Source organism: Nomia melanderi, chromosome 6, assembly GCF_051020985.1.
Source record: "Nomia melanderi isolate GNS246 chromosome 6, iyNomMela1, whole genome shotgun sequence".
Taxonomy (NCBI): domain Eukaryota; kingdom Metazoa; phylum Arthropoda; class Insecta; order Hymenoptera; family Halictidae; genus Nomia; species Nomia melanderi.
This window is the reverse complement of record NC_135004.1, coordinates 17316888-17344593: the sequence shown is the minus strand read 5'-3', so window position 1 is coordinate 17344593 and position 27706 is coordinate 17316888. Positions and strand designations below refer to the sequence as shown.

Genomic DNA, 27706 nt, shown 5'->3' with positions numbered 1-27706 from the left:
GAACAACCAACTGTATTTTCGAAGACTTTCTGAAGCGACTGTACGTTCGGGGAACATCGCGCTCTAAAACGAGCAGTCCCTTTCCAGGGAGTCCGTCCCAGGTCAGAACGTTTATATCAGAGCCACGGGCGGGAAACAAAAATGAAAATTCTGTCGTGTAATCTCGAAGCGGAGCGAGCATGAAAGATTCAACATCTCGCAGGAGGAATCGTTTCTGGGACACCGTGTGCACATAGAGAACTCACGAGGAGCGCCGCGAGTTATCGCGAACGCACCGTTCCCCGGAGGTAAACGAATCCGATCGCCTTTTTCTCGTCCACGTCGGGACACGTGGACGTCATTTATCTGTTCATTGTCATTCCCGGCGGATGAATGGCCGCATATTTTCCTCGCGAACCCGTTCCCGTCTATCCCGCGGACCATCGGGAACGTGTACCGCATGGGAACACGCTTTCTACACAGTGTTCAATAATCGAGCGAACGTTTTATTTGCGAATAACTCCTGAAACGCGCGAGGAACTTGTGGACAATCGATTCGGTGTTCTGAAATTCAAGCGACGAGCTGATTCTGAAGATTCATATATTATCGGGAATGAGAAATTTTGATTTTATATTGATATTTACGTAGCTTCGATACCTATCACATGATTTAATCCTTTGAACTCAGTGCTCCAATATTGCACTAGTTGTAATATTAAATATGTTATCTAAAATTATTTAATTTTCCACGCATCCAAATTTTGTGCTAACAAGGAAAATAAAAGATCGAAGAAATGTTATAAAAATTCGTTACAGTTGCTGATAGATTACAAAACAACTTGTGCTAAGGGTTAACCCTTACTCGGCAGTTTTTCACTAGAAATATTTGAACATTCGACGAGAAAGACGATATTTTGTGAAATAGCTCGAAGAGAAATCATACATCGAGGAACAAAGCTGTTTTCTTTCAATATTTCTCAAATTGAGGCATAATACGTAGCGTAATATTAAATATCAAATTTTATAGTTTCCCTTATGAAATCAAGTTGTGACAGAGTCACCTCTTTCCTAAAGAGTCACTGGTTGTTACTAAATTTCATTAGAACTTATTACGTTTAAATTACATTTAAATTTATCAAATGACAATGACACATTTGACTATTTCACGTACAGTGATATAAATTGATCTCACTGAAAATCATCGCCAAGTTTTCTAAGAATTATTATATCTTCGAGAAAGTATTTTTCAAAAATAAATTGGTAGGTCCTTCTCGAGCACCCCGTATACAGTTCCATGGTGCTCTGTATCAACGAAACGATGTTACACGTTATACGTACGAGCTGTTTCACGCGCACGCGAGGGCTGTTTTTGATCGACCGAAAAGCAAATGTCTGTCTGTACTCGGCGGACGCGTGGAAACGAGAGAGAAGAGGAGAGAGAGAGAAGAGGAGAGAGAGAGAGAGAGAAACGTCGGTTCAGACCTTGTTCACGTGCCGGGGCCATCGGAAAGTTCCGAGATCTCGTTCCCGAGGCGTTTCATTTGAATGCGGATCGCGACGCGTCGAAAACTGCTCTCGCGACTCTTCCGAACTGCGATGATTGATACATTGAACGGCTGCGACTGCCTTTAGGGATTGATACCTTTCGGAAACTTCTCCGTTAACACCAGGACTACCGTACCAGTCAAAATGACTGGCCTCGATTCGTTTGTTTCGCAGTTATTAACCCTTTGCACTCCGAAGTTTTTCGCTAGAAATATTTCAACATTTCCTGATGAGATTAAGACGATATTTTGTACAACCAACTTTACCTTTGTCATGCTGGATTATCGTGAGAAACACTGACAACTTCGATATTTCGTAGAAAAGAAATGATATTAAACCTTTCACTCGAGAGATGACTCATTACTTGATTTCTTATAGTGAAACTGTAAAGTTTGATGTTTGATATTGTACTCCGTATAATGCATCAATTTGAGAGATATTGACAAAATGGCTGTCCTCCAGTATACGTGTTATCGTCTTCATCTCATCAGAAAATGTTGAAATATTTCCAAGAACTTCCGAGCAAAGGGTTAAAGAAGTATGGAAATGCACTTGGAATCTTTTTATAAACTTATTCGAGTTTCTTTCTATGACAGCTCACTCGCGTTACACGTGTTCATCCTTGTTTGGGTATGTCTGACACACTTGTTAACGAAGTTCGTTTTCCAGAAGTGGGTCGATTTCATTCGAAAGCGAAGGATAGCTCTATTTTATCCGATTGCCCGAGTTCTACGTCTAAATCGTTGAATAGTAACAATCTTGGATGATGGTGTAGTGAAACAAGTTTAACACTAGAACTACCGAACCGTCAAAATGACTGGTTTTGATTTGTTTGTTTTGATTAATACCTTAGAAGCATTGAATATTTGAAATGACTTTGGAAATAAATAGTTTCACTTGAGTACTATGACGAATATCTACTGTCACAACTTTTATAGAGATTACATATCAATCGTATTAAATGCTCGGTAGTTCTAGTGTTAAATTAACCCTCTACGGACGAGGATTCGTTAAACTTTCGGAATTTCTCGCATCGCTAAATCAATTTCCTTAATAACTCCTCAGAGAAGCATCTGTCATCTTAATAATTTCAAAATGAAGAAACCAGGAACCGTTTTGTCCAATAGTATCAAATACTATAAAAAAAACACATCACTCTCGTCATTCAAATAATTCGCTCGATTCCCAGCTCTCGAATGTTTATCAAAGCCGAAAGTCTCATTACGGTATTCGACCGCAAAGGGTTAAAATGTTTAGGCATTGATTAGATACCTCGTCTCACGGTAGCGTACGGTTAATCGTACAGTAATCAACGTCGAGGTGATAATAGAAATCTCGTCGGAGCGTCTCGTCCGAGCGGGAATGCGAGCTCGCCTCGTTCATAGATAGTAGATCGCCGGAATTAATGCGAATACATATTTCTACGGAGGAGTTTACGGTTTACAATAAAACGGAATTTTGTTTTCCGCCACTTTTGGTTTTATCGGGCATAAAACGGAATGGTAACGGTGCTTTATGCTCCCCTCGTTTTATTGCGTTCGGAACTCCTGCACGTGTTATGCCGCGCTCGGAATTCATAGACTGCTGATAACTTTTATTTACACGAACCGTGGATCGCGATCTTCCCCGACGCTCGCCCGGTTTTTATAACAATGGAACGCCTTTCACGCGACGGCCACTTTCTTCCGGGGAAGGAGTCGAGCGCGGCGCGACCCGTGAACTCCCGTTGACATCACGCCGGATTACGAAGCGCGAAACGCACGACGTTGTCGATTTTTATTAACGCCTCGCCGGCCGAGGTTGGAACACTTTGCACGGCTGCCTCGGGACCATCGACACGGAAGTGTGTTAATGGGATTCCTCTTCGCCAATGTGTGCTCAGTTGTTCGCGGGTACACTACGAATTTCAGTTACCTGCAAGCAACCTTCTGCCGGACGAGCCTCTTCGCGAACTCGATTGTTCGGCAGAATTGCTGAGATTCGAATGAGGTTTGTCAGTTGATCGGTGATTATTGGAAACATGGGACAACCAGAGTTGCAAAGTTCAGTCTTATTTTTGAGTTTCCTCGATCGCAATTGAAACGTCCTTAGTGATTCGATGTCATCAGGAATTAAGTTTTCAATATAGAAATGGAGAACAGGGACTGTTAGAGACTGTGATGTCACCAGAAATGAAATACTCAATTCAGAAACTGAGAATAGAAACTGTTTAGAGGTGTCCTAATAAACTTGCGATTTACTGAAACTTAGAAATATGGAACAACCAGAGTTCCAAACTTCGAAGCTTATCTTTCCTCAATCGTCGCAATTATTCGTCCTTAGTAATTCGCCGTTAGAATAGAGATTGTTTAGAGGTATCCTAATAAACTTGCGATTCACTGAAACTTAGAAACACGGAACAACCAGAGTTCCAAACTTCAAAGTTTATCTTTAAGTTTCCCCAATCGTCGCAATTATTCGTCAGTAATTTGATATCACCAGAAATGAAATCTTCAATTCAGAAACTGAGAATATCAACTGCCTAGACGTATCCCACTAAACCTATGATTTACTGAGACTTAAATTATCTACTTACTATTCAAATCTATCTCAATCACAGCTCCGCGCACGGTCAATTAACAAGCAACCGTTCAATCGCCGTCTTATGCCGTTTGCCTCCGAGTTCCAGGAAAGATGGAACGAGTATTTTATCACAGAAAAGGAAACGAATGTCATTTGCATTCGCCTGATGAATGTTTATGAAGCCCGATGCATTCGGATTCCGCGGAAACGTCGGTCGAGCGCGTTTAATGTGCCTTCGGTAGCAGGCCGATGATCAAGCATATTTCGCCGCGTTACGTAAAAAAAAGGTACCCACTGTTCTTTCACAATACTTCCCGGTATCTGTAATATGTAATACACGATCGGCGTGTAAACACACGCTATTGGCTCAACCGGTTCTACGTAGACCGCAGAGGCGTGCAATTAACCGGTTAGCAACCGATTGTTCAGTTAGCACTCGGCTACCGCGGGTAACACTGTTACGGTTAACCGAATGCCCACGCTTTACCGTTAAACGGATAATGCTATTTATCGGGTTACAATGGTTTTTCGCCAGGCGGACGTACAGATGGATCTTGGCGAACCGTTCTTCTGCTCTCTACACAGCACTCTTGGCATTATATCTTTAGAAATTCGTTTTATCAATACACTAGAATATTTACGTATGCAATATGTATCTTTATCGCTTCTTTGCTGAATATATGAATAATTATTCTGGCGAATGTTAGTTTGCTCGGTGAAACGGTTTCTGTGAGGGTAAATGCATGATTAGTTCTTCACTGTAGTATTTATTAGTGACTTGGTACTACATAAGAGCCACACTCAGATCTGAAAATAGTGATACGCACTACAGAATATTATTATTTATTTTGCCTTCGCCATAAAGGCGCTTCTGTACACTTACTCTAGGCCAAACTTTGTAAGACCGGGGGAACATTTTTTGAAAAATAAATTTCTATTAGTAACAATCGTAATATGGCTGAACTTTGTAAGGCAGGGGAACATTTTTTGAAAAATAAACGCCTTTATTTATTAGTAACTTAGTACTACATAAGAGCCGCACTCAGATAGAGATCTGAAAATAGTGATACGCACTACAGAATATTATTATTTACTTTGCCTTCGCCACAAAGGCGCTATTGTATACCTACCCCCGTTCGAACATTCTAAGGCCAGGGGAACATTTTTTGAAAAATAAATTTTTATTAGTAACAATCGTAATATAACCGAACATTGTAAGGCAGGGGGAAAATTTCTTGGAAATAAAGCGCCCTTCATTAGTAACAATCGTGATACGGCTTGCGATAGCTCGTTAATGCGTTTGATACTCGTTTCCTCTAACTACCTAAATCCACATGCCGGTTGATTGAAGAAACTTGATTAGCTTGGCTCTCGATATCTCCTCAGTACGACCCATTCAGCGAAGATCCAATTTTACTACCCCCAGCAAAAACGTTCGAACGAAGAAGCGAAGCTTTTATAGGCTTAAACGATTCCCCGCGGCAATACAAGACGAATATCAAGAATAAAGAAATTACGATTTCATCTTCGTTTTCAAGTTATCATCGACCAAAGACGTCTCTGAACTGGGAAGATTCGCCAATGGCGGTGCGCGTGTGGCAGGTCAGTTCGACCGGGGACGTTGACCTACCGCGCGAGAGACAAAGACAGACACCAGACTCGCTCACGATTGGTGGGTTTTGAATCGCTAATAACTCGGAACCTAATCGGAAATCGGGATTTCTTTCATTTTCCTCTTATACCGTAGCCTCGAATCACTTAAAAAATTTAATAACTAGTGAAATAATAATAATAATAATCACTAGTGACAATCATTACGTATGCTTCATTTTCGGAGATTAGATACGAATGATTAAACGAGGTTCCATTTACATAGAACGAAGAATAATTCCTCTCTCGTGTTCCGTGATACTTTCCTTTAAATAGAAATAATTAATTATCGCTCCTTCATAAGCGACTGGTCTCGTGAATAAGCGATGATAGAGCAGCTAGAATTTCCTCTGCACGCAACGACCGCGTTAGAAGTTCACCGTCATCCGAGTATTAAACCGAGTTGCCGTATTTTGCGCGGATTAAACGGAAGATAATCGAAATGCCCGTCCGGCGATCCTCTTTAATCTCCTTACCGCGTTTAATCGGTTAACGCGGTGCACACGTTTTTAGATCGCGCATTACCCGTAGATCGAACCGCTGAACCTGCGCGTCCACTCTCGAGGATCCTCCTCGAGTCCTAAAATGGAATCAGCGAAAAACGTTACTGCGCGTCGATTGTAAAGGATTGAAACGAGTTCGGGATTAGTCGAGTGATATGAGCATAGACGCAGCCATCTTGGTTTCAAAGACTATTTCAGACGAATGTATCAAGAGCAACGTATCGAGTCGTCTCACGAATAACGTGGTTTAACACATTGCGTACCGACTAATTATCAGAAAGCTAAATTGTGCGGATGGCAATTTTCAATGAGATCAACTTATGACTATACATACAAAAATTCATATTGTTATGTAATATATTTTAAATATATAATCAATTCGAATCAAATTTAATATTTTAAATGCCACAAAAGTTAGGGATAACGAAAGAGAATCTATTTGAAATTAAAAGGCAATTTCGTTTATCTTGATTTCTAAAAATGAAATATACATTCGAACACGGTGTTATTTATAGATCGAATGAAATAAGCGGGAACAATGTTAAAGCCCATCTTCGAACATATGCAAATCTCCGTTTATCGCGGTTACTTGTACCCTGAGCCCCGAAACAATCAATTTCATTCATTTATCGTGCACACAGGTGCATGAAGAATATTCGTGTCGGGGTGTACATAGCCTGACGGTTTCACGGTCCAAAGAAAATCGTTCGTTTCCAGCGAGCCGAATCGATTGTAACATTAAATTCGTCGGTGGCAACTGTTTACCCTGGCAACGGAATCGTTCATCTTTCCACGGTTCATAGGAGATCGATAACGGTTAATAAAATTACAGTGGATTCCCAGCGCCGAGACCGCGCATTATCCGTCCCGCAATTATTTAAAATCGAGCCGCGCGCGCTTCCGCCGCGCAATATTCCGCGGAATAATGAAATTCGTCCGTGAACCGGCGCCCGTTCCGCGCGGAATTTATGTTGTATATCCCGTGTTTCGACGGCGATGCATCATCTCGAGTCCGTGACAAGTAATTACGCGGCCGTTTCGCCGGAAAATAACGCGACGCCTCGCTTTGATCGCCGGCGTTCGCGCGTTTAATTCGATTTTTAAAACGACCGCCGCGAAACGGATCTGCCGAACATGTAGGTCAACCTGTAACGTCGCTACTTTTCATGCTAACTTCTAATGTAAACGATTAATATTTATATTTCTTCCGTATAATTTTTTGTGATTCACGTACTGATTTTTTGATTAATTCTTGAAGGCGAAGTGGTATTGAATGATTCTTTGTACAGTGGGATAACGATATTACTTATGAGATTATTTGATAGTAATTGATATTAATACTGAACTTGAGATTAATTAATATTAATATTGCACTTGAGATTAACTAATATTGATATGGATATATAATTCTTTACGTACTGACTGTTGTGTACTACCTTTCTCGATACTTTGATTAATTTTTTAAGCCATTTCCGAAGTGGTATTGAATGATTCTTTGTACAGTGGGATAATGATGTTACTTATGAGATGATTTGATAATAATTGATATTGATACTGAACTTGAGATTAATTAATATTATTATTGAACTTGAGATTGATATGGAACTTAAGATTGATTAATATCAATTAATGATGGCAAGCCGATTTCGACACTTCTAGAATTGATGCTTGAAGATTCAATAATATTCTATTCCGTGTTATTTATGTCAAGATTGCAATATTCCTAATATTCCTGAACGTGCACTCGCCTCACTATTCTTTCAAGCTACAAAGTGATTTATGAACACGCGAATGTTTCCATTGCGTAACGCGTCGTAACGTCGTCCGTTAACAATCTTTTTATATCTTTGTTTGAGTCGGGAGTCAGTCATCTTCCAGTATATTATATAATGCGAGGACAACACTCTCGACACAGTGATTCTCGCTACCCATAAACCTCTCTACACGTTCATTTTCATTAACGTCTACTTCTAATCTATCATAAATCTCGATGATACCGAAAGTTCCATCTTCTTCATCCTTAATCCACCGATGTTGAATATTCATTTGTAGAAACAAACAACACAGTTCGAAAAGCTAAGTGTACATTTATTAAAGTATGCAAATGTTCCATTTTCCGCGCGGAAAAAGCCAACGAGTTTCCAAGGATCGCCGAAAGCGACTGATGCCTTCCAAGGCGTAGAACGAGATGGGTGTAAAACAGATTAGCGAACGACGCGGAGCGCTTTCTCCGAAAGCAGAGGATTTTTCTACTTAAGCGAAGAACGCTCGGGGTGGCTGCAGCAACAAGCTCTTTAATTTTCGACGGAGAGTGCTTTCGAAGTCCGTTGGCGAAACAACGCGCCACTCCGCTCTCCTTTCATCCATCGCAAACTCGATCCGCAGACGACAGGGATCGAAACGGTTCTGAAAATCACTGTTTCGAACTGTTGTACAACATCCATAACTGTTGCGGATCATTCATTTGTCGATTGTCATTTTCGATCTATCGGTTATTACCAGACTGCGGATCTTTATACATTCATGGGAGAATTTAATTATAATTAGAAATTTTTAATTAAATATTAAAATTACAATAATTTATTGGGAATTTAAATTATTTTTTACCTTAGAGTGCAACGTTGCATAGATTACACGTGAAAATATATGTAAAATATCGAGAGTGTAGTGCTTCTTATATCATTTCCTAGGAAAATCTGTATTCCGTAATTCTGATTTCCTGCTTGTATCCTTAACTCGAATTTCCATAATGATACGAGATATGACGATTACAATTCAGAATCAATCCGTAACAGACACGATAGAACACAATTAAAGAACATTTTCAGTATGTCTCCAATATACCTCGCAATTCATTTAACAGAGACATTCAGTAAATTGCCTCAACAACTGATTACATCATGTTCCTCCAAACATTGGATTTCTTCTGTAGACTTCACAGAATATAGAATCGTTATAAAGCTGAAACAATTGCAGAACCGATAGAAAACCTGTACAACGAATCTAAAGAACTGAAATTAAAATAGATATGGACTATCATCAATTCAGAAGATATATACAACAATTATACACATTTTATCAATCTTCATAATTGTGTCAAGAACCTGTCACAAGTGAAAACAATGTCCCCATCAGAATTGTCTCGAATGTTTCATCAGAAGTCGATCATCGAGGATCAACGCGCCGTTCGTATTGGTTCGAGTTTCGCTCGGACGACGTCGATCGACGTTTCCACACGGATTCTCCCATCTTTTCCCATCTCTGCCGTTTCTTTGCGTGCCCGAGACGTGACTCGTCGCGTTGGCTCCGCGATCTCGACCCATCGTTTCTGTCGGCCGCGATATTGCCGAGAAATAACGATAACGCAGCGTGACCGGGCCGCGGAGAAAAATTCGCGTCGCGTCCCTGCGCTCCTTAATGGGAACGGCCTTTGCCGAGCGCGAAAATGACAGACAGTTTGTTCTGCGTCGCGAACCTTTTAATTTACGGACGCCTCGTGAGTTCCAATTACCGTTAAACGACGCTGCCGTTCCGTTCTTTCGTCGAGGATGCGTCGCGCGTTCGGGGCACAACGGATTTTGCGTCATCGCCGGAGTGGCATGGTCAGCGAATTTTTGGCTAACGGAATTCGCAATGATAAAATGCATTATAAATATAATGACGAAATGAAATTTAATGAATATTTTGATGATTCATTTTGGGATTAGTACACTGAAGCTATTTCTGGTGATTTACCTTTGAAATTAATGGATTAATATTATATTTATTAATTAATTAATATTAATAGTGTTAATGAAGAATTCAATAAATATATTATTTCTACCGAATGTGTCACACTTTTTGAAATTTTGAAATTATTTTCCGTCTAATCACTTCTCAATAGAATTTTGGACATTTCCTATACTGAACACTTTGCACTCGGAAGTTTTTCATTTGAGAAATTCTATACTTTCTAATTAGATGCAGAGAAGATTCTTTAAAACGAATCTAACAAGAAATCACACATAAATTAGGGAACATTTCCTTTCAATACTTCACGCATTGGTGCAGTATACAAAGGTTAATGGCAAAGGGTTAACTGTACAATCGTTACTGAATTCGAGAAGTCAATTCAGAATATGCGATTAAACTTGGAAAATAATTGTAAAATTTCAAAAGGTGTCTCTCGACAGAACAGAATGTGCTACAACATTCTTGCAAGTTTTTATTATTAGGATCGATAATTAAAAGCACAAACACACCTCCTACCGCGAGTGCGTTAAGAAATAATAGGGTTGACATAATTAATGATCGGTAACAGCGAAATTATAAGGTTGCCTCATTGTAACGTTACTTCATTGTACAGTTTACGTGGCGTGCGATTAAATCTGTTCGTGTTCCGTGAGATTAAATCAGGCCTGGATAAAGTGACCACCGAATCAATGTTATCCGCCATGAGGAATTCATAATCTCCTCGGAGCACGCTTGCAGCTCGAAACGTTCTAAGTACGTGAGTCACCGATGACCTATGCGATGTTCGCGAGAAACGAATATTTTGATTAACTGGAAACAAACGCGTTCGATTCATTTCAACACCAAGAACGCAACAGTTGCACTACTGTGGAACGAACACTACGACGCGCCGAGTTCGAACGCGAGAGGATAACTGTTACGAATTCTGAATCCTATAAATATCACTGATCAATCATTCAGCTGAAAGACATTCAATTCCCCGAATGAATCACTGAGGCGTTAATAATAACACTGAGGCACGTGGAAGATTATAATTAGAAAAATGGAATTACCATGGAAAACGGTTCTTACTAACGAATAGAATTTTCAATTTTTGTTTTGGAATTAACTGCGTGACTCATCTAAGCGACTCATGAATGAATTTGTTAGTCTCAAAACAGTATACGGCCATTTTTTAACCCCTTGCACTCCAAAAATTTGTCACTAGAAATATTCAATTTATTTTTATGAGATATAGATGACATTTTTTAAAACTAACTTAACGAGGAATCTATTTATTTCCACACTTCACGTATCGACAGATTACTCGAAAGTTAATGTTAAATACGAAATTTTATAATTTTGATGCGCCAATCGAGTGACTGAGAGACCTTTGGAGTGCAAAGGGCTAACATCATCCAAGTTATGAAGGTAACTATTTCCTCACAAAATAGCTCGCAAATAAACAATAATATTCTCATAATATTCTCACAAAATGTGGAAGCAAGAATCAGAATGGATGACGAATGAACGAACGAAGTTTCAAAGGGTTGAGTTTCTCGAAGAGATTTTCGAATTCATGGCTATAGATTCTTCGGTGTTGTGTGGATTCTGTGCAACTTTGCACTCGCAAATATCCCAGAAGTGCACAAAGGTCCGCGATGAAATTACAACGATCGCGAGTTCGTTCCATCCGGGAAATACGGCTTCGTTTCCCTCGTTTCCGACAATTAACGCGGCGCTATCGTATGGGGGCCGTTGACGATTCCACGGATCGCGCACGCGATCGATTGCCGTAACGCCGGAGAATTCCGTTCCGGGCTGCCGATCGAAAAATGCATATCAGCGAGTAACGCGAGTGCGTCCCGCAACCGTCGCGTCTCGCCGGTGATTTCTGCCTCGAGGAATCGTATCGATTCAATGACGCATCCGTGGCCACCCTAGCGGCGATGGGCTTGATGCCAGTGTTTCTCATGAGCGTTAAGCGATTCGCCGCTCGAGTGTACTCGCTCGGAATGCTAGAGCGTGTTAGAGACTCAAAACGCGAGTAACGCAGGCATTCGAATCCAACGAGCAAATCAAACTCGATTTAAAGGGAATTCTTCTTGAACGAATGATTCTATCGTGATTACGCGTTGAAGACGATTTAACACGTTGAACGCCGCACGATTTCGTAAAGGGAAATACAGAAAATGGAAAAAATATAATATTAAATCATTTAATCGAATTGCATTACTATTCCATATTCGTCTAGCTGGATGTCATCATGTTAGATAACATTAGATGAAAATATTCTTATATTATAAATAACTCAATTAAACGATGATTAGATGAAAATATTTCTATATTATAAATAATCACCGTTTAATTGAGTGAACTATAGTAATTCGATTTGGGGTCACCGGTGACCCCATTGCATTCAACGTGTTAAAATTTTTCTACCACTTTTCGCTTAGCAACGTATTGCCTTTTATTCTGTTTATCTTTTTCTATTGTTCATTAAGTCCTGAAGTGGATTATTTGCAATTCATCAAACACGGTTCTTGTTTTTACAAAACAAAGTTTTCAACGAAATTAATCGAATGAGTTCAATTGAAGATTAATAGAAGAGGTTGTAGTTATATTTCTTTTTAGGCGGTCTAAGTGTTAAGATACTTCGTGGATCATCGATACAACTTGAGCAGTATCATTTCCCATTGCCAACATCGAGAACCGTATCGATTTTCCGGTGCGTTCTGCGTACACCAGCCGAACCATCGGCGTCGCGGACATTTCGATAACCGGCCACCGGTCTCTCTTCCCCAAAAAAGGTTGCCATCAATTGTCCAGGATTAAGCGGCGTTAAAATGACACGGGCAAATGAAACGTGTCACTCTTCGTCCGGTTTTGCGTCATTCTGTCGCGCCCGTGACGACCGATTCTCGCGGAGTAATTGCTCGTTCCCGCGTCGAGAGACGCGATTTTTGCCTCGCGCGTTTTGCTTCGCTTTCGCCGTGAGGCAATCCGTTTCTTCGAGACTTCTCTCTATTTCTGAATCGATGTCACAAGGATGTGATCCTTGGAACCGCTGTAACGTGCCTCAAAATATTCAGAAGTTGTAAATCTTCAAGCGATTGTTACGCTTGAATCTTGAAACACTTGCGAAGTTCCATTTAATAGTGCGATTTCTGCTTAATATTGCAATTTGTAATATCAGACAATTGTAGATTCACTATTTACAAACACTTTGACGCTCGAATTCTCAAATATTGATCAGGTAACGCCATTGTTACGCTTGAATCTTGAAACACTTGCGAAGTTCCATTTAAAAGTGTGATTTCTGCTTAATATTGCGATTTGTAGTATCAAACAATTGTAGATTCACAGTTTACAAACACTTTGACACTCTAATTCTCAAATATTGATCAATTATTATTGAATCTCGAAACACTTGTACCATTTTATATCACCACGCGGTATAAACGATGAAAAGAGAGGTTCCACTGATTTAGCGAAGAAGAAGGAGAGTCTTCCTTTTTCTCTTTTTAATTCCGAACATCCTGTGTTCGAATTTTTTGTTGCGCCGATCTGGTCACCCTAACAGACAGTTTCTTCTGAGGCACGTCTATTTTAGTCGGATATTAGCCGTTCGAAAGTATCGGTGATATATAGCTAGGGTTCCCGGCTTTCATAAGGTCGATTTAATCTTTTATGTCTCGATTTATTATTCTTACTCTTTATTACTGCCTTTATGAGCGCATAAACGCGTGTGGACGTGCTTTAAATGACATTACGTTAAATGAAATTAAAAGGAAAAATCTAAGCGCGTTCGGCTCACGGCGGCGTTTTAATGAAAGGTAGTACTTTATAGGTCCTGCGCCTTGATGAGGTTTCTATTTTAAAACTTAATCCATCATCGACTGATGGAATTAATAGGATTCTTGTTCGGATGCTGATCGTTCGATGGTGTTGGTACTTTCTGGTAGCTTGTGTTGTGACAAACTTACATTCATATAAATTCCGAGTATCGTATTTCTATATGGTGTCTATTTTGTAAATTATTACGCTGTGATTATATTGAAGGTATTTAAAGACAATTTTTCTTTAAATCGAGTGGTCTGAAATTAGGCTACATTTTTTAAGAATTATTCTTAGCTGGATGGCCAAAGTCATCGCGGATTCCCGAGAACTTGAGTTTCATGAAGGCCGAATTAAGTGGGTTTATAGTGGCCAGATGGGAGCAATTAGATAAAACAATCTCTATGTGTTCGATGTACAAGGTCAGGCGGAACTGCGGCAGATGGGGACCGTTGGAAAAAATGTAGGCGTGATGAACACACTGGAATATTTGCTCATCGATAGAAACGAGATAGCTCAATTAATTAAACAGAAAAGAAGGAACTTTTAATAATGGTACAATAATCGATAGGAGAAGAATAATATTTCACTCGAATTCGAAGGGTTAACCCTCACTCGGCAGATTTTCACTAGAAATATTTGAACATTCGGTGAGATAAAGATATTTTGTGAAATGAACTCAAAGAGAAATCCTTCCTTTCAATATTCCTCAAATTGATGCATAACGCGTAGTGTAATATTATAATAATATTATAGTGTAATCATATCAAATTTTATATTTTTCCTTATGAAATCAAGCGTCGAAACAGTCGCCTCTCAAGTGCAAGGGTTAAGGAAATACTAACCTAGCCAAGAGCATCGGAGCGCTAAGGGTTAAAAGATCGGCGAACGATCGTCGGACAAAGCGTTGCGCCATTCCGAAAGTGGAACGATCCGACCGGTCGTGTCAAAGGAGCCCGGCTCGCGGGTCACGACGCCAGTCCGCGAAACTTGAGATCGAACCCGCGCCCCCACCGTCGATATCCTCCGCGGTTTTAGGTGGATCGATCCTCGTCCTAATCGCGGCGGCCTACTGCACGCGGAAGGGCACAGCCTGTATAATTTGCATCGCGTACGTGTGCACGGCCGACCAGAAAACAGCCGGTGAAAGTCATCGGGAGGTGTAGTCGCGCCGGTGCTCCCGAGCGATCCGTTTCTTGCCTGAAATTCCCGCGGCCTATCGATCCTCCGCAGGTTTCGGGCTCTCCCGCCGCCATTGGTACGGTCAACAGTGCGGTGCTCCCAGGTGTGTGCTCTCCGATATTTCACGTTCGATCTCTCGCCCGGTTTTCTCCCATTTTTCAACGAGACAGATCGATCCTTCGCCCGATCATTCCCCGATCCGATCCAACGGCGACTCCGACCCAGTTTTATCGCGCGGTTTTCGGGAAACGAAGCTTCTCCGAAGGAACGGTTATAAATGTGTCCGGAATTGTCGGTTTCCGAATGAAAAGAACGTAATATGGTTTCAGTGTATTTATTAATTCTAAGTGCCTTTTGCGGAAACCAGAACAAAAAATCGGCGTCATCGTGCTTTCGTTTTAGTTCAGAAACTGAATTTTGATCAGTGCTTGCCACTTGGATTGTTAATATTTACAGAATAATGTAATTTTTATTGTTACTAAGGAGTCTTAGAGTGACGGTAATTCGAAGCCCATTTCTCTAGAACAACTCGAGACATCGGAACTTTCTAATACCTAGTTTTACTTTTCTCGTCTATGGCAACTGGATTTATTTCGACTCTCGTGAAACAGGAAATTTGTAACTTGAACCTGTAGTAGTTTTCCTGACGGAATTTATGAAGTGGAGAGGGTTTATAATATTAACCGGAGTAACTGAAGAAAATGATACTCGAACCGCGATCGAACAAGAATGCGTCCGATGCACTCGGTTTTACGTGATTTTCTGTGAAGAAAACATTGCCGAAGGTATCTGGCACGGTGGTACGTTATAATTATGACGTAACGATGTATGTAGATTTCTCGCGCGATACGCAAGCTTTCGATCAACAAACGTACATAACCGTATTACCCGTTCCACGATAGCTCCCAATACTTCGCAAACAGTTTACAGTTTAATATCCACATTATCCGCATAAATAAACGAAGATGGAAGTTCCTAAAAACCAGCGACCGCTGTTTTACACTCTTTTGTTTACACGTGTCCGTACCGCGACGGATATTAAATTAATCGATTTTATTCGGAATCGGCGATCCATCGAGCAGCGTTCCCCGCTGTTTCTTAAGCGAGCGCAATTTTCTATAAAACCCGGAGTCTGAAGGGGTCGAGCGTTTAGTGCTGCGCACGGAATTTCAGTGCACCGCGGGTTTTCGGAAAGGACGCAGCGAACCGCAATGTTTACGGAACGTCAGCACGAAGCTGACGCTATCCGCGGCAGCTTCCCGGTAAATCTTAAAATTCTGTTCGCCCTGGAACGCCCAGAGCCGGGGACTTTCGCGAAGGGAAGCATAACAGCATCGTCGCCGCGATTTCCATGAAGCTTAGGAAGTTAAGCCGCGTTCCCGCGTGCGCGATGCTGTTGTTTGAGGTACGGAAGGCGTTCGGAAATATTCGATCTCTCGCTCGACCACCAATGGAAACGGGTTTCTCGCGCGAGAACTGCGAACGAATGTTATAAATTATCCGCGTCGAAGGTTATTAACACGCTGACCGCCACGGGAATTTAGAGCGTTCCGTGTAACGTTACTTACCGTGTAACGCACGCAAATGGCATTCAAATTAGTGAACAATAATTTGTTTTCATAGCTGTTAATTAGGTGACTTTGAAGTCACGCGTCAATATATCGGGTTAAATTGACTTATTTAATTTTTTATCGCAAAACGACGAACGACAATAATTCAACTTAAACTTTTGTAGGCGTTTACGTTCAACATCATTGTAACAAAGTTACAAAGTATATTCGTTTCAATAAAATTATTGAAACTATTGAATACACTGTTAATTCGTGTTCATATGTTGATATTTATTAATTTCATACTGCATAAATTTTGTTACATTTACGTAACGCAACCTGCGTAACTAAATATTTTGATACATCAGTGTTGTAATTGTTCTCGAGTTGATCGTTCCGTGACCTCCATAACAATTAGGCAAATTTTGAAGGAAATCATCATGTTCTCTTCAAAACTCGTTTAAACGAAAGAATCAGAACGCAGCTCTGATCTCTAAACAAACTTCAATGACTCTTACGAAGTAATCAACGGGAATGAACATTAGAAACGAGGAAATACTAATCACTTGCCGGTGCAAGACGATTAAACTGAATCAGGTACCAGTGAAACAGCAAAAACGTTCGATTTTTCCTCGTTCTACGGAGTACATTTAATAACTAATGTAAAACTCGAAACGCTACGCGCGTTCGATGTATTTACAGCCCTATGGAAAACCAGTTCCCGGCGTGGTAAATTATTTTCTTTCCGTAATTTACGAAGTGACTAAAAAGAAGCCCTGCAGGATACAGTAGCCACGTTGTTTTTTCATGCACCTATAAATATCGCAGACGTTTACGAGATCCCATTTACGCGGTCCACCATGTACACACATATACATATAATATATTTCTTTTTGTCCCGTTGTCGAGGGGAAGCAGTTCTGCTCTCGTAAAATGTTTTATGGATAATCGCCGGGAGGACGCCGCTTTAAAGGAGCAACGCGACGAGTGTCGGACGCCTCGATCGCCGAGCTACGGAACGGCCGCGCGGCGATAAAGCACATAATTGACATGTAAATATCCCGTGGAATCGTTTCGGCATTGTCCGGCCTGTCTATGCTCTATCTCGCTCGGCCACGTAATTCTCCGATGATTGGCAGCTTTCCCCTCGACTTTGGCGAATGAATCGTGCGCCGCGATGATCGCTCGAGGCGAATATTCCTGAGAATCTTCAATATCTAAGGAGTTTTTACACTCTACCGAGTATTTCGTATGATTGACGTGTAATTCTTGTTACATTGATAACGACAGTAAGAGGAAGATGAATGATTGAGAGAAATTCATTTGCAAGTGAAGAACTTTGAAAACCGAATCCAGCCGTTGCGATTGCCACAGGCCTGTGAAACGTCTCGAATTTTTCAGTTAGAATATTTAACGAATGTTTGAAGTAGAGTATCGATACTTGTCATTGTGAACTTCGATTTATATCTAAGAATATTTCAGATTAAAGTTCTGGTCGTTTGAAACAGGATCAAAGGCAACGTCCAGAATGAACGAAAACGAAATTCAAATGTTTATTTCCTATGAATGTGAGGATATTATTGAAATATTCAGTACTTATTGGAAGCAAATCGGATTGATTTCTAGTCTGTCGTTAGGTACAAGGTCAAGCCTTTGAGAACGCGGCTTCAGGTTCGCGACTCGTCGAAGCAGCTCGCCGGAGTCGGTGGGGGATCGATCGCGTTTCTATGTGCACGCTCCTTTAAACACATAACCAGGAGATACAAGATCGATCGGGGGCCGAGGTCGACGTACTCGCATTAACTCGAACTTTCGTGGAATTTATTGTTGTCCTGCTCATAGAGGGAACGATCCGCCGGATCAAACGCGCCGAGTATCGGGCCCGCGTTTCCGTTTCGTTGATTGAGCAGCCGGGTAGGTCAATTAGCGGTAAAATTCATTATGAAACAGCATAATGAGAGGTTGCCGCCGCGCCGGGACCGATAATCCCAGTCCAGTGATCTCCATCCGTGAACGAACGATTATTCGCGTTCCTCGAACGGTGACGTGGCTTGTGTTCCGCGGTTGCAAAGGAGGTTCGAAGAACTCGAACGTTTGAGCAGTTCGGATTGGTTTATATACGAGATTATAATTTGGGGAGCTTGAACGTTTGGGAACGTTGAGCCATTTGATGTCTGAGCAGTCGAAACTTTTTTAATTATGAGAATATTAGAAAAGTTTGAGAACGTTGGATTATTCGATGTTTGAACAGTGTGAACTCATTCGAATACGAGAATGTGTTTTGGAAAGTTTGAGAAGTTTGAAAATGTCGAATCTTTCGACGTTTGAGCAGTGACACTCATTTAAATATGAGAATATTCTTAGAAAAGTTTGAAAACGTCTAATCATTCGAAATTTGACTGTCCGAGAAGCTGAAACTATCAAATATTCCAAAAGGCCGATACATGTTTACTACCAAAACGAGTCAAACGATCGTATTTGATAATTAATTCGAATTATTCAATCATTCCGATCCCTCCGAGCGTCGAAAGTTTGAATAATTCAGACCTTCGGTATCATCCAAGCGTCCCGAGTTCGCGTAGTTTAAATAATCCAACCGTCGAATCGTCCGATCTGTCCAGACGGCGGCGGCTTCGTATTCAAACGGTTCGACCGTTTGAATTTTTACAGCGTTAACCGTGCACCGTTTTCCGTGGAATTAGACGCGCTCGGCAGATTACGTTACGCACGGAATTCCACGTATCTCGAGGCCTAGAGCATGCTATTTTCGTCGGGAATCGCTCGCGTTCCGATCGCACGCTTTATCTGTCGACTGATACGGGCCGACTTCCTGATAAGATCAAGGCTCTCGTCGTCCGTTACGAATTCTTTTCACAATTCGAACGAAAACCTGCGCCGTGATTCCATTCCCGCGATTCTAACGAGAAAATCTGTTAGAACTGTTCATTACTTGCAACGCAAACATTCCAGCGTCTCCTCGAGTGACACGCGCGATTATAATCGTCGACGCTTCGAGTGCAGCGAATTCACACGATTTCCCATTCGCCGCGCTTCGATCTTTCCTCGCAACTTCGCTTATTCCCAACCGACGACAGTTTCTGGGAAATAACGAAACGGTAGAACCGCATTCTTCTACCGAGAAATAATTATTTCCTCTCGCAGCTAATGCGCCGGTAAAAAGTGTTCGACGCCAGTTTCTAATCTCACGGGTTCGGTTCCATTAACTGCAATCGCGGACTTCGATTCGGAACTCTCGACCGCCGTTTCTCGCGTAAAAGAGAATCGCGAGCGAGGAATTATACGATCCGACGATCTGTCCGAGAGAAACCGAGCTGCGGGCGCAACGCGTAATTCAATCGCCGGCATTCGAAGTAGGAAATCGCGAGTGGAGAGTTCCTCCTCTTTTTATTCACGGCGTCTGGCCGCTGTCAGGAAAGCCACTTTCTCCCGGAGCAACTTTGTAGCCTCGCGATTATCGAATCGCGATAAATCTCGCGGTTAACGCGCCGACTGCGAAACCGATTCCCCGCGGAAACCTGTGAAATCGGAGGTACATATTTCACGGGGCGGACATTGAAAACGTAAGGTTCCCAACGGCGATTAATACGTCAGCTTTCTCGCACCTCATAAATCCCGATGGAAACTGGTTCCCTCGATCCACGGCGATGCTAATTAACAGTAACCATTCATACTGACGATGAGCCGACACTTTAGCCAGCCGAAACGATGACATAACTGTTTGTATAGTCCCGCTAATGAATTTTCTCAATGATGTATCGCACAAACCGAGTTTCGATAGATTTATATGCTTCAAGGTTCAAGGACCAATCGTTGCTGATCTTAACACTAGATTTTAACAGATTTAACTGGATTTTATAAACATTGCTAAATGTTTTCTACTGTGACTAATGCAGATATACAAATATAGGAGTCGAAGCGTTAATGAGAAATATCTTCGCGAGAAGATTAATTACCAATTCGCGACCATGCATCCAACTCAATCAAAAGATCCCCAAATTTGGCTGACCCGGCAGTTAACTTGAACTCGCCGCTCGCAGTGTGCTAGTAACCCACAAGAACATCGCGACGGCTCCACGTTCGAACGGATAGTACAAGCCGACCTCGAATCGCGGCGCACGTTCATCCTCGGGATAGTCGCGAGTGTTTCCGGGGAAATGCAGTCTGGATGGCTCGAAATCAGCGAAAAGAGGAACTACGAGTCTGGCGTTCTTTGAAAGATTCTCGATGTCTAGACAACGCCGGTGTCTCGCGTACTCCGGCGGCCCGAGGCGCCGTTGGAATTCCTCGCTCGAAGGGAAAACTGAAATTCGCCGGGAGACGGTGCACCGAAACTCCATTCCCTTTTTTCCTGTAGTTGTCGTCACCGTTGTCGTCGTCGTCGTCGTCGGCGGCGGCGGCGGCGTTGTCGTTGTCGCGGAAGGGAAAGTTTCTGAAACGCCGCGCCGCCTCGAGGCGGCAGGCAACGGGATTCGAGTGATTGATAACGACGATCCTCCTCGTATCGCGATGCCAGACGTGAAATATGAGCTGGCTCGAATAAAATTCCACGGCTGTTACCATGGGAAGACTTTGGCTCGGCCGCGATTCACGCGCGAACGAAAGTAACTGACGAACTTTAAAGGTCTTCGTCGCCGGCCGGGTACCAATATGGCGGCCGCCGGAGGAAACCCGACGTCGAAGACCCGTAGAGACTTTCGGAGAATCGAGTTGATTGGGCGTAGGCATGGTTTCGGCATGGAATTTTTTTACTGGGACACGGCGCATCGGAGGGTTTCGATTGGATCGAATTCGTTTGATGGTTTCTTGGATGTGTGATTCGTGGTTGATTTTTCTGGAGACGGGCTCCGGTGCTTCATTTATATTGTAATCGCTTATTTAATATTATAATGTTGAAGGTATCGATATTTATTTAATATTGCACCGCTTAAAATTGCAACAATATATATTGCAACGTTGAAAACGTCAATGTTTCGTTACAACATGAATATTAATATTAATCTCATCCCATTTTCGATTTCACTAATCCTCCAATTGTCCAATTTCGTTTCATCGTACGCGATAATACGGTTACGAACACGAATAATTTACAATTCAGAAGTAACGTGAATATTTTAATACCGAAATGACGATTATCAAGCCGCTTTCGCGCCTACTAAACGCCTTCAAATGTTTGGAGAGGCTTACCGGCTGAGCGCGCGAGATTCCCCGACAATATGGCGGCCACGATAACAAACCGGGCCCTACCGAAGGTCTCCGAGGGTTCTCAACGCGTTTCGGTGAAACGATGGAGCTTAATCCTCTATGGACCGAAGTTTTGTTCATTATTATAACAAAATCTGCAGTACAAAATTAATAGATATCCACATACGAATACGAATTAACAATGTATTCAATAGTTTCAATAATTTCATCAAACGAATATATTTCGTAACTTTCAAGTTACAATGACGTTAAACTTTCATGTCTGAGCGTGTAAAAGTTGAAGTAAACTGATTATTTAATGTTATTCAACACTTCGAGTGCAAAATGAAGTAAATCAACAAGATGCCAATATACTGATATACGACTTTAAAGTTACATGGGCCTACAGAGGGTTAATTGCTCGCGATGGAATTCCCCGGACGAGGAACGCAGCGGATAAAAAAGAGTTAATTAGACGGTGATCTCGGAATTGAGTATAAAGCCGCGTCCACCGATCCGCGGGATAGCCTCAGCGGCAACGTCGCGCGCCGCGCACGTGGGGACGCGGCTTAACAATCGAGAAGAAGTATTCGTGGTCCGTGGTTTGTTTGCGAATAGGATTGGGTGTCCTGTTTCGTAAACCTGCGCGTCCATCCTCGGGAAATGGATTATTGACATTGGCATTTTTTCTGTTTACACAGGCCGTCGTGTCCGTTAATGGCCGCCAGGGTCATCAGCTAGAGGCCGTTTAGCGAAGTTTCGAGCTGCCAGCGCGATAACGCACAGCCCGTACCCGATGAGTGTAAGTACGAGTTGTTCCCATTATTTTTTCGCCTTCACTTTTTCCACGGCGTCTCAAAGTCTGTTCTTCTTTTTCTTCTCCGTTCCCGTTGCTCGAAAGTCTTCGACCGCGTGCGTTGCTTTATCGCGGTGCCTTCTAGTCTACGGATTCCATGCTTCTAACCCATTTTCTCTTGTTTTATTGGAGCTTTCTTAACACGTTGGATATTGTCACCGGTGACAAGCAAATCGAATTACTATAATTCACTCAATGAAATGATTATTCGCAAACATTTCTATATTGTAAATAATGGTGTCCATTGTGGTGACATTCAGTTTGATGAACGTGCAATCATAATAATCTTTTAACCCATTTTCTCTTGTTTTATTAGAGTTTTTTTAACTCGTTGAATATTGTCACCGGTGACAAGCAAATCGAATTACTATAATTCACTCGATGAAACGATGATTATTCGCAAACGTTTCTATATTGTAGAAATTTGTATGGATTTCCATGAATTCGATCGTAAAAATGTGTATTTGGACAATTCGAGTAATCAGAGAGGTATAATATTTATCGAGTTATTGATGAGATGCGTCGTTTATTTGGGTCGGGGGAGCAAGCAAATGGATTTAATGTCTCCGGCGTAGTAATTAACAGTAATAGCTATGCGATTTGTGATATGATATTTGTCCGCTAAAGTATGATAGCTTCCAATACAAATATTCAATGTCCACGTATATGTGTACCTGCGCATATTGCACAAAATACACAGAGGATGGATGGCATAGATTGGATCACGTCAATATCGTATACACGGATGCGTCAACAAACTATTCCGAACATACAAAATTCATGAAATGACCAACTTATGGGCCTAAGCTAGATTATAAAATTAACAAATGACATCGCAAATATATCGAAGACTTTCGAGTTGAAATTCAAAAAAATTCAGTATCACTTTCATCGTCACCGATCTTATTCTCTCTAACATTTCGCATAACAAAAAGAAAATACTAAGATCACTGCATATGCACAAGTATTTTACCCTAAAAATTAAAATAAACCATCTAAGAAACCTTACAATACATTTTCCACTGTCGACGTTAGACTAGAGTGTCGTAGACTGCAAAATTGGTTCGATCGCTAAGGGTTAAACGTCTTTTCCCTGAAATTCATTCGCAGAATATCGATTACGTGCCGGTAACCGGTTCAACGTTCCTACGAATCGACAGTATAATATCGGCGGTATCGTATGAAACCGCAGGAATAAAGTTGTTCACGTGCGTGCCGCGAAAGCGAGGAATAATCGGCCGGCCGATAAGACTCCGGCGAGTCGTTCGCAGCCTCGAGACCGATCGGTCGCGTGTTCCGCGTCATCGACGGAGAAACGCGTGGAAAACTCGGAACGGTAACGCGTCGCGCGTGTCTTCGCGCGAGTAGAGTCCCCGGATCGAATTAAACCGAGCCGTCGAATTAAGTCCAATAAAACTGGCCGCCGGTTCTTGCGTGCGCTCGAGGCACGCTCATTTGGCTGTGTTTAAACGATCGGATTCAGGGGCGGCAGGGAAATTAATTAAAACGGGCCGGGGAAGGATCCGCCAGTGTGTCACATCGGACAACGCGATGTACAGGGTGTCTCGACGTGAATCGTTACTCCGAGAGCAAGTGATTATATCAGGTTATTCGAAATATTTTATTTACTCTATATAAATGCGTGTTGGTGAATGACTTATTCATAAGTGCAGTTTGGAAAATGTTGAGGGAACAACTATTGAAGTTGACTGCTTTTCAGAGTTCTATGGGAATTACGAAAATGAGAAAGGAGATTTTGATAGACTTAGGAATAAAAAAAGGGTCGCTTTATTTTTACAATTCTATAGGAATTTTGAAAGTGAGAAAGGAGATTTTGATAGACTGTTGAAAAAAAGGGTCACCCGGTTTATTTTTAGAATTCTATAGGAATTATAAGAGTGCGTTGAGATTCCGATAGACTATTTTAATTTCCGTATCGACTCAAGTTATACAGTAATCATTCCCATAATCATTTTCCAATAATTAAAAAACTCTAGATGAAAAACAAGTCTATCCGACTCACTCGGAAGTCCTAGTATCAACAAACTCCAACAACAAACTATCAACATTGCAATTATTTCCAAATACTACAAGACTTCAAACGCACAGTAGAAAAAGATCGCCATGACCAGACGCATCACCCAAAATCATACTCCACTTTTCTTTTGCGCAACATCAATACAATCCTTATCCACGAAATTGCCCGGAAATGATTCACTCATTATTCAACGAAAATATCCGAATTGGCGGAAATCTTATTACAAATTAATCCCGCATACGTTTACAAATCGTTTCCACCGCTCTCTCTCTCTCTTTCTCGGAGCACCCTGTATATAGTTCGCGGCGCGCCAGCAGAAAAGAGAAAGAGAAAGAGAATAAAGCGGCGAGGAAAGCCGGCGGACGGATAACGGCGGCCGTGCGCTGTGCAGTTATCACTTTTATTTACGATGATCGCGGTCGATAATCGGCCAGTCTTAACCGGACGCTTATCTTCGGACAGGTTAGATCGGCGGCCGGCCACATGGTGAAGCAGAGGAGGTTCATCGGGAACACCAACAACAAGATGATCAACATACGAGAATATTTATAGACGGTTTTTAGGCGCGAACAGCACAACAGGCCTGAACAGGATCAAACAGTGAACTCGGTTTTATCTGCATGTCGGTGGACGACGGAGGCAGCAGCCAGTATTGCTCACAGACGAACGAACGATCGGCAAAGGGAAACGATCGACGGTGTCCACGTTTCGTCGCCAGCCACTGATCTCTCACGCCGACCGGAAGAAGTTCTCGACGATCCTCGCGGATAGATCGGCGCGTCGCTACACGCGGCCGCCCGATATGCTCGGACTGCCACCTGGCTTCCTGTTTTACGTAACACGCCAGGGATGCTTCATTCTCGCGGACAGGTAAGTGGTGCACCGATAATTGCTCGATCACCTCGAAAATCACTCGATCGGCTGTCCCTCGGTTTTTAACCCTTACCACTCCACATAGTTTCGTGATGTGTCAGCGAGTCCTACTGAAAATTAACGATGTTGTAACATTTCTTAGAATTAATTCCCTTCTCAGTACAAACTTTCTATATTTCGAAGATCTAAGAATCTTAAGTGCAATATCGGAGCCTACAGAGTTCAAAGGGCTCACTTTCCTCGATTTTTCGACCCTCCCACTGATACGTGGATCTTAATTCCCTTCTCAGTACAAACTTCCTATATTTCGAAGATCTAAGAATCTTAAGGTGGTTTCCTTCAAATTCATTGAAATATTTAATATTAGAACTGGTGCAATATCGGAGCCTAGAGTTCAAAGGGTTAACTTTCCTCGATTTTCCGAAATCCACTGATACGTGGATCCGCGTGACGTGTTCGTCAGGTGTTCATTGATTTTTCGACGTGTTCGGCGAGGAAAGTTTTCGGCAGTGCTCAGTTTTGGATTTTGAGGGTTTTTAATGGTTCCGGTTGGATTTTCGAAGCGATGAAGTCATCGAGATTCTCTGGGACGAGGTTTCGAGGTTCGTTCTTGACAAAGAAATGAAATGGGAATATTGGACTTTTAGCCTGTATAGCGAGTGACTCTTTTCCTTGTCAAATTTAACGTGTTTTCTCTGCACCGTAACGTCCCACGTTGGCTTTGTATTGCGGAGGGGAATGCCGGGTCGTCGCATATATCGCGGAGTTCTCGAAGAGACGGGTATAAAGGAAATTGACGTTATTGGTGGAGCTGCTCCGTTTTATATCGCGAGAGATAAACGTTCTGTGATTGTGCAATAACTATCTGTAATTATGATAACGGGTACGAGTAATAGCATAACGAAATTAGCACGTTCCCGAGTGCATCGCGGTACATTTCACACAACGAACTTCAAAACTATACTACAAGCATTATAATTAATTAATCAAAGCTTCACATTCTCCTCAGTTCTACAATAAACGAACTTGATACGAAACAAAATGATCGAGTTTCATTGTTCAACTCCGAAAAATGAAATTTATCGTGAAACTGTATTCTATCCTATTGTTTAAACTTTTGTTTCACAGTGAAAGGCTCAACGTCCTTTTATTCCCAAACAGAATGAAAAATACCCACTGTCCATATTCCCAGCCCATCGAGTGATTTTCGATCGTCGAGTCGATCGGTTTTATTCGCCCACGGTAGCGTACCGGTTCTAACGATCGTTTCTTTCAGATCCAATATAACGAGAGTTCTCACGACGACAGGGTTTAGACAGCCATTAGCGGAAGTGTGTTGTTACGCCGGCAGGCGAGAAAGACAAGGCCGCCCCGCGCGGGAGATATGAATTGCAACGGGCCGCGCATCGGTTAATCGGAATCGGTGCACCGCGATCGTTCGCGTATCGGCCGTCAACGAGAGACCGTATTCCGTTGAACAGGTAGCTACAACCATCCAGTCGAAGATACTTTCTAAACGAGCGACTCCAAACGCTTAGGAGACGAGGATTCAGATTTTTCGCGGCGATCGATCACCTGCGGACACTGCGTTCGTCACGCGGATTCTAGTGAAAGTGGCCGTGCGCTGGTAACAATCGATCTCTTGAGATCGGAATCGGCGTGGATCAGTTCTCTGAAGTTAATACTCGAGGAATCTATAACGAAAATTCATATTCGAATCTTAATAAACGCATGGTTCTTGATTTTTCTGTTGCAACGATGTTAGCGCAGTTAACAGGAACTCGATTGAAGCAGACTTACTCGAAGTTTATGAATTCTATTCGAATTTCTGCAATTAAAGTTATTAAAGAAGTTTCAATTTGTTATTGAATATATTGCATTTATCGTGACAGAGGAATTGTAATTGATACTTGGTTATCGTGGTTACCACAGAACTCATTATTATTATAGTTACTGTAAATAATGCAATTACAAAAGAATTCGTTATTATTATAGTTACTGTAAATAATACAATTACAAAAGAATTCATTATTGAAACATATAAATATCAGCTCGAATCACTCGACATCTAGAGCCCAAGTTGGTTAACCGGATGTTCCGATTTTATCGTCTCAATCTCGAAAAGAGAAACTGATTTATGCTGTTCCCGATTCCATCGATTCAATTGTTCTCGATTTTCATTCATTGATTTATGGACAACGAAAAATCGAAAGATCTT

At 41.8% G+C, this 27706-nt stretch overlaps 1 protein-coding gene and 1 long non-coding RNA gene across 7 annotated transcripts in view; one reads left to right on the top strand and one right to left on the bottom strand.

Moving 5' to 3' along the window:
• Mdr49 (Multi drug resistance 49) overlaps positions 1-27706 on the top strand; it is a 142588-nt gene that overhangs the window by 9020 nt on the left and 105862 nt on the right. For 2 of the 5 annotated variants that reach the window (XM_076368307.1, XM_076368303.1), the window contains exons 2-4: positions 22423-22523; positions 25078-25485; positions 26765-26969. The gene's annotated coding sequence lies outside the window, so the exon portion shown is untranslated. Of the gene's footprint in view, positions 1-15051; positions 15073-22422; positions 22524-23839; positions 24184-25077; positions 25486-26764; positions 26970-27706 lie in introns of those variants that run through there. The other 3 variants (XM_076368304.1, XM_076368305.1, XM_031983743.2) reach the window with 3 other exon arrangements.
• Positions 1-27706, bottom strand: part of LOC116430081 (uncharacterized) — a 125498-nt gene that overhangs the window by 69728 nt on the left and 28064 nt on the right. The window lies entirely within an intron of this gene.